Genomic DNA, 12,886 nt, shown 5'->3' with positions numbered 1-12,886 from the left:
AGGCTGACAGGAGCCGGATGTAGATCTGTCCTGAGAGACACAGCCAGAATACAGCAAATACAGAGGCGAATGCCAGCAGCAAACCACTGAACTGAGAATAGGACCCCCATTGAAGGAATCAGAGAAAGAACTGGAAGAGCTTGAAGGGGCTCGAGACCCCATATGTACAACAATGCCAAGCAACCAGAGCTTCCAGGGACTAAGCCACTACCTAAAGACTATACATGGACTGACCCTGGACTCTGACCCCATAGGTAGCAATGAATATCCTAGTAAGAGCACCAGTGGAAGGGGAAGCCCTGGGTCCTGCTAAGACTGAACCCCCAGTGAACTAGACTATGGGGGGGGAGGGCGGCAATGGGGGGAGGGTTGGGAGGGGATCACCCATAAGGAAGGGGAGAGGGGAGGGGGATGTTTGTCCGGAAACCGGGAAAGGGAATAACACTTTAAATGTATATAAGAAATACTCAAGTTAATAAAAAAAAAAAGAACTCATTAAATCACATAAGAAATTCAGTTTGGGGGCTAGCAAGACAGTTCCATAGATAAAAGCACTTGCTGTAAACTCTGAAAACCCTAGGTGGATTCTCAGACCACTCATAAGGGTAGAAAAGAGAACTGACTGCTAGAGTTACCTTCGAACCTCCACATTCATGTTCTGCTATGCACATGCACCACTGTACAGACCCTGGGCTGGAGTTACCTTTACATAGGGCCACTGAGGCAGGGCCAGGCTAGAAGCAAGCCCAAGATGGCTACCTGATTGGTACCATGGGGACTGGACAGGGCTAGCCTGAGATGATCATCACTCAGGCAGCTTCTAGGCCTCAGGGGTGGAGGGCAGACCATGCCCAAGATGACCCCTGCCTGGTGCCATAATGCATGGATGGGCTGTAGCACTCCCAGGGGTGTGAGCATGGGATAGCTGGCTCCACCACTTGTCTGTCCTGTGGTAGCATCAGTACGGCTAAGGGAGAGATGTAGTCCCTTGTCACCAACAGCAAGCAAAAGAGCTGGCCCTGGGGTCATGAGAGCAGGGTAGCAGGCCCTGCCCTTCACCTGGGCAGCACAGTAGAACTGACCCTTGATATGGGGTTTGAAGATAAATGTGTCCCCAAGAGCATGAGAGCAGAGAGCTATGCTGGCCTCTTGTCTGCTTTGCAGTAGCACAGACAGGGGAGAGCTGCCCTCCTCCCTGTGGCAGGTAGGAGAGCTGGCCCTCATAAGGTCATAAGAGTGGGAGTACTGGCCAAGTCTCTTTCCAGCTGCAACATTTGGGAGAGCAGGCCCCACACCTCTCCGAATGTTTCTGGGGAGCCTGTCCTGAGGGAATGACAGTTGGCGAGCCTGTGGGCTGATAAGCTCAGATACCTCTGAGGCCCAGATCCTGGGTTTTGAGGTGGCCCATCCCAATATAAACCCTGTCAATGAAATGCTGTAGTGAATGAAGAAGGGATCAATCCTACAGGTTCAAAATTACTGGATCTCCATGACACAGGGCAACGACAGGCTATCTAAGAGTCCCAGTAAGGTTCCAGTATTGATAAAGTATCAGAAGGCAAAGGCTTCATACCAGACCAGTGACTCATCGCAATCAACATTTGCAAGCAGAAGAGTATGGATAAAGGGGTATACTCTGGGACATACTGTGATACACTACAGCTTCAACAATGAGATTTGTTTTTCTCTGTTGGGGGGTGGATTGCAAGGGTGGAGGATGGGTGCGAGGAAGGGGAGATGAGTAGGATTAAGGTGCATGATGTGAAATTCCAAAGAACCAAGGAGAAGTAATTTTTAATTAATCATTCCATTCATTTACATTTCAAATGATATCCACTTCCTGGTTACCCTTCCACAAACCCCCATCCCATATCTGCCTTCTCCTCCCTCCCTTTTGCCTCTATGAGGGTGCTCCCCCCAACTTCTCCCGCCCCACTGCTCCAGCATCCCCCTGTCCTGGGGCACTAAACCTCCACAGGGCCTAGGGCCTCCCCTCTGGTTGGTGCCCAACAAAGCCATCCTTTGCTACATATGTATCTGGATCCATGGATCCCTGCATGTATACTCTTTGGTTGGTGGTTTAGTCCCTGGGAACTCTGGGGGGTCTGGATAGTTGATATTGTTGTTCTTCCTGTGGGGTTGTGACTACCACCTGCTTCTCTGACCTTTCTTCTAGCTCACTCACGGGATCCCTGAGCTCAGTCTGATGTTTGGCTCCAAACATCCACATCTGCATTGGTCAGTCACTGTCTGAACCTCCTAAGGAGCAGCCACACCAGGTTCCTGTCAGCAAGTGTCTCTTGGCAACAGCAACAGTGTTGGGTTTGGTGTCTGCAGACAGGAAGCATCCCGGGGTGGGGTGGTCCCCGGATGGACCTTCCTTCAGTCTCTGCTCCATTTTATGTCCCTGTTCTTCCTTTGGACAAGAACATTTCTGGGTTAAAAACTTTGAGATTGTAGCTCCATCCCTGGACTAGGGGCCTTGCCTATGTACTGTAGGTGGTCTCCACAGGTTCTATATCCCCATTGTCGGCTGTTTCTATCCCCAGTTCCTCATCCCCCTGCTACATATTTTTATTAAATTTCCTGACCCTCTGTACCTCTCTCCAGTTCCTTTCAGTACCAGATACTGTCCCTTGTTTCCTCCCACTTATCTCTCCCTCCCAGGTCCCCTGCCTCCCATGATCATCCTGTCCCCCCTCAATGCAGGACTGAAGAATCCATACCTTGGTCTTCCTTCCTTTTAAATTCCATCTGGTGTGTGGGGTGTGTCATGGGCATTGTGAGCTTTGGGGCTAATAGCCACTTATCAATGAGTGCATACCATGAGTATTCTTCTGTGACTGGGTTACCTCACTCAGGATGATATTTTCTAGATCCATCCATTTGCTGAAAAATTCCATATTGTTTTTAATAGCTGAGCAGTACTCCATTGTGTAAATGTACCACATTTTCTATATCCATCCTTCTGTGGAAGGACATATGTGTTTGATCCAGCTTCTGAATATTATAAATAAGGCGGCTATGAACATAGTTGAGCATGTGTCCTTGTTATATGTTGGGGCATCTTTTTAGGTATATGCCCAGGAGTGCTATAGCTGGTTCTTCAGGTAGCATTATGTCCAACTTTCTGAGGAACAGACATATTGATTTCCAGAGTGGTTTTCCCAGCTTGCAGTCCCTATAAGTTTTTTTTAAAAAGAAGTCTACTGACCCTTTCAGCAGAACAGCTTGACCACCTGCTATCCTCACAGCCAGAGGCCTCCTCTTGTGAAATGTTGCTTATGTGTACCTGTGACAGTTCCTTCGTCCTTTATGTTCTCCACCACTCTCTTGCCTAAATAAAACCACCCTATAAAGCCTCAAACTCCCATTCTGGTGGGATTGTTCTTCTTCTCTTGGAGACAGCCCGGCAGTTCATACCCTCAATAGTGCTCCGCCTTTCATCCTCAGTGTGGCTCTCATGCTCTCACGGTCAGCTCACAAAGTTTGTTCTGTGCAAAACAAACTTTAACCAAATAATTCACTTGTGAAATTAGGAGTACCCTATACATGGAAACTGATCAACACACCTAAGGCAATTGTGGGTCATTTAAAAAACATAGGCAAAATATATCCACAGTAGGAGGGAACAGTAAACACAGTACTAAAAGCTTAGTTTATAGCAAAGAATGTCTACATTTAAAATGTAAATAATAACCTAATGATGTATCTCATGGACTTAGAAAAAAGGAACTAATCAAACACAAAGTCAGTAGAAAAACACAGATAATAAATGTAAGTAGAAATAAATGAAGTAGAGAGTAATGTACAAAAGATCAGTGAAACAAATATTGGTTATTTGAAATGATAAATGCGGTCAGTAAACTATTTTCTAGAGTAATCACAAGAAAGGAAGAAGAAAGAGTTAGATGAATAAGATTAGAGGTGAAAAGGAGACACCACAAATGACCACTCCTCTGGACCCGAAGGAAAAATGGAAAACTTACTGGACATACAGAAGCCACACATAAAAACCACTAGAACTCAACTAAGAGGTGATGTTTAAAAAACTTAAATAAATCAATAAAGAGCAGCAAGATCGAATAAATAACAAAGCACCACTCAATCCAGGTCCAGATGGTTCCACTAATGAATTTACCATTTTTTTAAAAAAAATATGCATGTGTATGTTCCTGTGTCTCTCGATGGGTGCACATACATTTATGTGGGTAACTATGCAAGCCAGAATAGTGCACCAATTAAACTCAAGTCCTCTGGAATTGCAGCAACCCATCTGTTATGGGTTAACCACTAACCCATCTCTCCAGCTCCCTTTCCATAATTTTAAAAAAGAATTATGACCAGTGCTTTTCAACCTACTTTGTAGAACTTCCGAATTTATCTTATGAGGTCAACATAACGTTATTGGCTAACCAAAATCTGACAAGGAGCAAAGACAAAAATTATGGACCAGTACATCTGATGAATATAGATGCAAAAATTCTCAGCAAAATATTTGTAAACAGAATTTAATTAACACATTTAACACATCACACCATCAATTTGAGCAGGGTGGTTTATGCCCATAATTCCAGTGTTATATAGGCTGAGCCATGAGGATTGCCACAAATTTAAGGCCAGCTTGGTGTACCTAGTATGTTGGAGATACTGTCTCCAAACAAGAATCATACAACATGATTGAGTGGGTTTCATTCCAGGCACACACGAATGATTCAACATATAGAAATTGATAAACATATCACATAAATAGAATCAAGGAGCAAAATCACATGGTCATCACGAGAGCAGAAAAAGTTTGATAAAATTCAATATCCCTTCAGGATAAAGACTCTGGACAAATTACAATGGAAGGACTATAGTTCAAAGTAATAAAGTACACAGCCATACAGCAAAAAGTGCATAGCCAGTATTCTACTGAGTGGAGGAAAATGGGAGACATTTCCTTCTTTTAAAAGATATATTTATTTACTCTATGTATATAAGTACACTGTCGCTGTCTTCAGACACACCAGAAGAGGGCATCTGATCCCATTACAGATGGTTGTGAGCCACCATGTGGTTGTTGGGAATTGAACTCAGGTCCTCTGGAAGAGCAGCCAGAGCTCTTAACCGCTGAGCCACCTCTCCAGCCCCCGAGACATTTCCTCTTAATCAGGAACAAAGTAAATGTGCCATTGTCACTGGTCTCCTCCTACTCAAACATAGTAGTAGATGCCGTAGATAGGTAAATTAGCAAATAAGATTCAATAAAAGGCATTAAAATAGGAAGAGGGAAGTAGAATCACCCGTTTTCAGATGATATGCTGCTCTACTTAAAGAACCCAGAAGATTCCACTAAGAGATTTTTAGAACAGATAATATTTTGAGTAAAGTAGCACAGTGCAAGCTCAATCCCACAATAAGCAGCCGCTTTTCCATTCACTAGAATGACTGCAGCGAGAATGGAGTCAAGAATGTGATTCTATTCACAATAAACACAAACACATCAAAATATTTACAGCGCAAAGGATAGCTACAGCGAACATTTATAAAGGCCTGAAAAGCACAATTGAAGAAGAAACTTGAATGGCTGCGAGTGTTCATGCGTTGGAATTGTAATACCGATTAAATAGCCGCACCTCAAAAGCATGTATTCTTTCATACAGGACTATAGAGGCTAATGAATGAGTGAGCAAGTGAATGAAAACATTGTTTTCATACAGAACATACCTGGAAGGGGCAAAATTCAACTGTAGCTCTAGGCCAAGCAACAGCATCTGAAGTTATTTTTTTTAATTTGGCCTAGCAGAAACTGTCCAGAATATGGTATGTATATGTTTATATTCTTATTCATATTCTTGGAATGAGTGTAGTGGCACATACCTTTAATCCCAAGACTAAGGAGGCCAAGGCAGGCAGATATCTATGAGTTCGAGGCCAGCCTGGTCTGCAGATTGAGTTCTGGGTTAGTGGGCAACTTATAGCAAGAACTTGTCTTAACAAAACAAAAACATCTTAAGGCAGGGATTAGGGTTAAAACAGGACAAGCAAGTGGAGACTGATCTTAGGAAAGACTGGCATCAAGAAAGAGGGGACTATGCAGTCAATGAAACAGAAAGGTACCCCAGGAGGGAAAAAGTTGGGAACCCTTTAAAACTCTAAGCCTAGCAGGGTGTGATGGGTTTGCTAACTGTGAATTTTACTACACGTGAGGCCAGCATGAAGGAAGAAATCCATTACACTATTTCCTGTATTTCGGAGTGCTTTATAACCTGGGCCATTTTGAGAGGGAGTCTATTGTCTGAGTAACTCATAGCACCTAAAAGCAAGAATGGATCACAAGTCTGGGAGCCTGGGGACATCCTACTGGCGTCTGGATGGGAGATGGTCACAAGAAGAAGTTATGAGGAGATCATCCACATGTGGGATGTGCTAGGTTGAGCAGCAGGGAGCACAGGCTGTGGGAGACAAGGAAGGAGACAAACTCCTTGTCAGTGACTATGGAGCCTGAGGGTATAAAGCCGGGGCCTGGAAGACTGTTGCGTGCAGAGCTGTCCTGTCTGTCCTACGTGATTTGCCGCGAGGTAGCACTGAGAATTATGAGCTCGCATCAGGCCAATTGCTTGATTCTGCCTTCCTCTGCCTCTGTCAGGCTGCTTTACTGTTGAGTCTGAGAGCATGGACAGCAGCAGATGGACTTCTCAGTTGCTTGGATTCTCTGCAGGGTTTGGTGGGCTGGTTTCTTCCTTACCTCCTCTATATCTCCTATAGCATACAGCTTCGACATTTGTCACCCCTGCTAGCACAAACTGGGGGGTTTCTTGAGTAAGTGGGAAAAAAGTTGGGGCTGTGCATGTCAGATGTGGCTCTAGTTTCCCAAAATAGAAAAGCTTCTAAACTGACTAAAGCCCTGGCACTGAGAACAAGTCTTTGTCTGCTTAGGCACTAAACCTGTGTAAACATTACCAACATGTGTAGTGGGAAAACAAAAGAAATACAAAGGACTTCAGCCATGAATCACCACACTGCTAACAGACTCTAACATAAGAAGACTCAAAAAGAACTTTAATGACTTGTGGGGTTTTCTTTCTTTCATTCATTCATTCATTCATTCATTCATTCATTCAAGTATTATTTTCACTTTCTAAAAAAATCCTTTACGTTTCTCTTTTGGTAGCCTGCAGAGTACTGTCCCATACCAAAGGCATAGGAACATAGGAGTGAAGGATCTATGTAGGCCTCAGATAGTCCTCTCTATGTTCAGTGAACTTGTGCAGGTGTTGTCTTTAGCAATGGGACCCGAACAAAATCTTTAATATATAATCTGTTCTGCCTGCAAAATACACTACAACAATGGTAGAACAAAGCTTGTGGGAGTGACAAGCCAATGTCTGACTTGACTTAAGGCTCTTTCTATGAGATGGGATCCATATATGACACTGCTTGAGTGGCCAAGAACCAGAGAATTGATAGCCAAAGACCTAGGGTAAAAATCAAACGCTATTGATCTTTTTTTTTTTTTAAAGTAACAGTAAAGTAACTCCTAATGATATTCTGCTATACTCATAGATCAGGGTTTGATTCAGGTATTATCAGAGAAGCTTCCTGTAGGGAAGATCCACAGTCAGACATGGTGGGGGGGGGAGAGAGAGAGAGAGAGAGAGAGAGAGAGAGATTAAAACACATAGCTGTAAATGGGATGACTCCATCAAATCTCTCCCTCCACTCAGAGCTCAGAGGACCCTGTGGAAATGAAAGATAGATTATAAGAGCCAGAGGTGATGGAGGTCACCAGGAGAATGCAGCCCTCTGAAGCAATGGAGTAAGTAAGGCTCATATGAACTCACAGAAAGCAAAGAAGCAAGAACAGAGTCTACACAGGTCTTCTGCCACAGGTCCCCTGCATATGCATTATAATGTTCAGCTTAGTATTTTTTTTTTGGTTCTTTTTTTTTGGAGCTGGGGACCGAACCCAGGGCCTTGCGTCAACTTAGTATTTTTAAAGGCACTCCTAATTGTATGGAGGATCGAGTCTCTGACTGTTGTGCCTACCCTTGGGCACTTTCCGTTCTGTTGGTTTGCCTTGTCTAACATTGGTGTGACCGGTTTTGGCTTATTTTATATTTTATATTGTTATGATTTTGTTGTTATCTCTTAGAAGTCTATTCCTTTCAAAGGAGAGTCAGAAAGGGAGTGGATTGGGATGGGAGGGGAAGTTGGGGGGATTGGGAGATGAAACTGTAATTAGGATATATTGTATTAGAAAAGAATCTATTTTTAATTATAGGGGGGATCTTTTGAAAATTCTTTTCTCTTAGTCCCTTTATCTAATTCTCAGTATGTATTTCCTTATTTCGTAAGGAGACTTTTAAATCTCTTTCTGTTTTCCCTTCCTTACTTTCCTTTTTCCCCCTTTTACTTTAAGCTTGCCTTCCTCTCCCTGTATTCTCTCTGGGTGTCCCTCCTTCAGCTCACTTTAAAAAAATGATCAGAACTTTACCTTGGTTGATCTTAACTTTGCAGCTTATTCTACATCATTACGGTGTCTTGCTTTTTTAAGGTTAATAGTGAGGTCGTAATTATCCTTAACAGATATTTATTTCGTTTTTGCGTGTGTGTGTGTGGTCATGGTGGTATTATAAAAGTGCCCTTCTTATGCTTGGAGTAGTAGTGGGGATTGGATGCAAAAAAGAAAGCGGACCGCTAAGGAGATCCACACGTAAAATCAAGGAAATATTCATTCTAACAGATGCACGAACTAGAGCAAATAAATGAGAAATACAAGAGCAAGAGACTATGACTCATCCCTCAGAGTTCATAACTCTGAGAGATGAGTCCAAAGATAGGGAAATAGTTGAGATTCAGACAAAGAGCTGAAAAGTCTGGTTTCGGAATAACGAGTGTGGGGCTAGACAGCTGTCTCATTATTTGGTTAGAGGCACTTGCTGCTCTTACTGAAGACGGCGGTTTGTTTTCCAACACTCAACAGGAGCCTCATAATCATCTGTAACTTCAGTTCTACAGGATCTAATGCCTTCTTCTAGCCTCCAGGGGCCCTGCATGTGTGTGGTGCATTTTTATAGGTTCAGGCAAAATTTTCTTATACATAAAATAAATAAAAATTTTGAAAAAATGATCAGTGACTTCACACCGAATTCATATAAATAGGGGGATGAAGGGAAGATATCAGTTGAAGATTTGGATGAGAGATAGTCATTCAGTAAAGATAGACGCAGAAAATGTAGGGGATGTAAGAAATAAAATCATAATATATCAAGTAAAAATCTTAATATTTATCACTACCATTAAGCCAGGCCAGGCAGGAGAAAAATATACCAGCGAGTGAAGACAGCAGAGTTATTTGATTTATATGTTCTGTGACAGGCTTTTCTCAAAGAGACAACACACACACACACACACACACACACACACACACACACACACTCATGATTCACCAAACTGAACATTTGTACAATCCTAATTTTTGTCTGTGGTGGGTGGGCTCCCTTTCTGGGTTGAGTAGGTTTTAAGGTTAATAGTGAGGTAGTAACTATCCTTAACAGATATTTATTCCGTTTTTGCGCACGCGCGTGTCTCCCTTTCTGGGCTGAGTAGATGTGTGTGTGTGTGTGTGTGTGTGTGTGTGTGTGTGTGTGTGTGTGTGTGTGTGTGTGTGTGTGGTGCATGCCAGGAGTATAGGTGAGGATCAGGGATGATTCAGAAGCAGCTGCATCACTGAAAAGCCCACCCAGACATAGATGGCCACTTGGGGAAATGTGCAAACCTCCTCTACAATCTAAACATCTCATTTTCCTTTTTGCGGTTTGGTGGCTCAGAGTCTTCATCTCTAGTAACTGTTTATTCCTTTTCTATTGTTGGTAAGATTCCTCAAGAATCTTCCAAGCTTTTGTTCACCTAGACTTGTGACCTTTGGTTTATCTACTGTTTTCCCACTGAGGTAAGGTACATGAGCCTTCTGTTTTCCTGTTGAGGTAAGGTATGTGAGCCTCTTTATCTTTGGGACCAAATGTTACAATCTGGAGGAAATGTTGCAATCCCTAGAAATATGCCATACAAAAAGCATAAAACTAAAGAGAAACAATTCATTGTCCCAACATCCAACCCCTGGCATACAAGAGATCAGACATATGAATGCATGGTGTACAAGAGGGTGCCAGGGTACAGACTAAAGGCATAGAAAAGCGATTCACTAAAATCATAGAAGAAAATTCCCCAGACCCAGGACAAGAAAGTATAGCAGGAATTTAGAGCCCCCAAATAGCATGACTAGAAGAGACCCTTTCTGCCTCACATGATAGCTGAAGATGTTGAAACGGTTGGAAAAAAAATAGACTACTAAATGCTGCAAGAGAAAAATGGCAATCACCTTACAAAGGAATTATTACAGCAGACTTCTCGATACAAGGCCAGTAAAGCAGTATCTCAATCTCTGACAGAAAATAAATGCCAATCCATAATATTATAACCAGGAAAGTGACCCTTTAAAATGGACTGAGAAATAGGGACTTTTCCCCGATGAGCACAAAATGGCGCATGACGGCTAGGCTAACCTAGCACTGCAGGATTAACTGGAAGCAACACCACACAGGGAATGGGAGGGAAATGTACACAGATGCACACGCACCTGAGAAAGAAGAATACCTCTCACTAGAAGAGCAAACAAAAGACAAGTAGAGAGAGAATCAAACTTTATTAACTCAGCCAAGCAAATAAATCACTAGGATGAAGGGGAATTACGTTATAACATTTCATTAAATCAATGTAAAAAGTCCCTAGTTAAAATTAAGAGATGCAGACTGGGGCCTGGCGAGATGGGTCTGTGGTTAAGAGCACTGACTGCTCTTCTAGAGGGCCCAGGTTCAAATCCTAGTACCCAGATGGTGGCTCACAAACATCTGTAACTCCAGTTTGAAGGGATCCCGCACCCTATTTTGACCTCCACTGGTGCCAGGCACACATGTATTTACACACACACACACACACACACACACACACACACACACACACACACAATCCTGAAAGTTTCAAAGTATTAGAGGAAAATGGGAGCTTTGTAATATAGACATAGGAAGGACTTCGTGAACAGGACTCAAATAGCTAAGGAAATAATGTTGAGTTGACAAATGACAATCATAAAAATAAAAACCTCAGAAGAATTAGTAGAGTGAATTAATAGCCTTAAATGGGAGAAAAGTTTGTCAGCCATTATCCAGACTAAGTATAGACATATTCTCAAGACATTAAATACCAATAGAACAGCACCATCACCACAAAAACACAAACCGATAAACAGCAAAGGAACTGAACAGATACTTTAAAAATGAACACAATAAATACATGGAAACAGCACATCATCTTTAAATGCAAATCAAAACTACATTGAGATACTATTTTACTTCAGTGAGAGTGTCTATCAACAAAAGAAAACACAAACTGGCCTACCCAGGAGGCTGTCAATAAGATTGTAAGTTCAAAGCTTTCCCAACTACAGAGTGAGTTCACTATCAGCTGAGCAACTTGGTGAGACCATGTCACAAAGTAGAAAGTAAAAAGCAGTCCAGACAAGGAGTTGCATGTATGATGACGTAGGTTCAATTCCCCTGCACTGCAATAACAAGAAAGTGCAAAATAAAAACTCAGCTTCAAGCCAGGCAGTGGTGATGCACACCTTTAATGCCAGTGCCCAGGAGGCAGAGGCTGGTGAATCAGTCTGAGTTTGAGGCCAGCCTGCTCTCTGACAGAGACAGTTCCAGGACAGTCAGGGTCACACAGAGAAACTCTGTCTGGAAAAAACAAACAAAAAGACTCGGTTCTGCTGAGCAGAGGTAGGAGGACTGAATTCAAAGCCAGTCGGCTTCATAGCAAGTCTGAAATCTGTGTGAGTTATACGGTTATTGAAATTATGGCTCAAAAATGAGAAAACACACCTCTCTCTCTCTCTCTCTCTCTCTCTCTCTCTCTCACACACACACACACACACACACACACACACACACACACACACACACACACACACACACACACTCTCTCACAGAAACAGCAGATGTTAGAAAGGATGTAGGGGGAAATGAACCCAAACCCTTATATATGGCTGGTGGATATGTAAATTAGTATAGCCCATAACATAGAATTTAGTATGTAGATTCATCAAAAATTCAAAATATAGCTATCATATGAGTCACTTATATAGTTCAGAGTAAACACCTCCTAAATTCAGGTTACTTTAGTATAGATTTGCCTGTATGTTCATGTTTTGGCTATTCATAATATCCAAGTGTTAGAATCAGCCCATAAACAGATGGATGCATAAAGAATGTATAATACAATATGGAATTTTATTATTCTTTTTGTTCATTTTTAAAAGAACAAAATTATGTCTTTCACATAAAAAAAAAGATGTACAGAAACGGAGACATCATGTTGCACAAGATAACTTAGCCTGATAGGCAAGTATCGTGTGTTTATTTGCACATGTGGAGTTTAGGGGAGAAAAGAGATGTGGAAGGAAAAGGGGAGGGCTGGGGTAGTAGCTCAGTGGCACTTGCCTGGCATGTACAAGGCTCTGGTTCACTCCCCAGCACTGCAAAAATGAGATAGGAGTTATTTAAAAATATCTAGGGTAGAGCTAGCAAGATGGCTCCACAGGTATAAGTGTTTGCTGCCAAGTCTAGTTACCTGGATTTGATCCCAGATCCCACACAATGGAGTAAGACCGCCAGTTCACACCAGTTCTCACTTGACCCTATGAACACCATTGCAGAAATGTAAAATTAAAGAAAAACCCCAAACACCCCAGTATCTAGGATCTATATGGATCTGAAAAAAAAATTAAATGCCAAAACCAAAAACATCTAATCAGTAAGGACCAATGCACTGAATAGGT

This window comes from Rattus norvegicus, chromosome X (genome assembly GCF_021556685.1).
Source record: "Rattus norvegicus strain SHRSP/BbbUtx chromosome X, alternate assembly SHRSP_T2T, whole genome shotgun sequence".
Taxonomy (NCBI): domain Eukaryota; kingdom Metazoa; phylum Chordata; class Mammalia; order Rodentia; family Muridae; genus Rattus; species Rattus norvegicus.
This window is presented reverse-complemented; position numbering follows the sequence as displayed.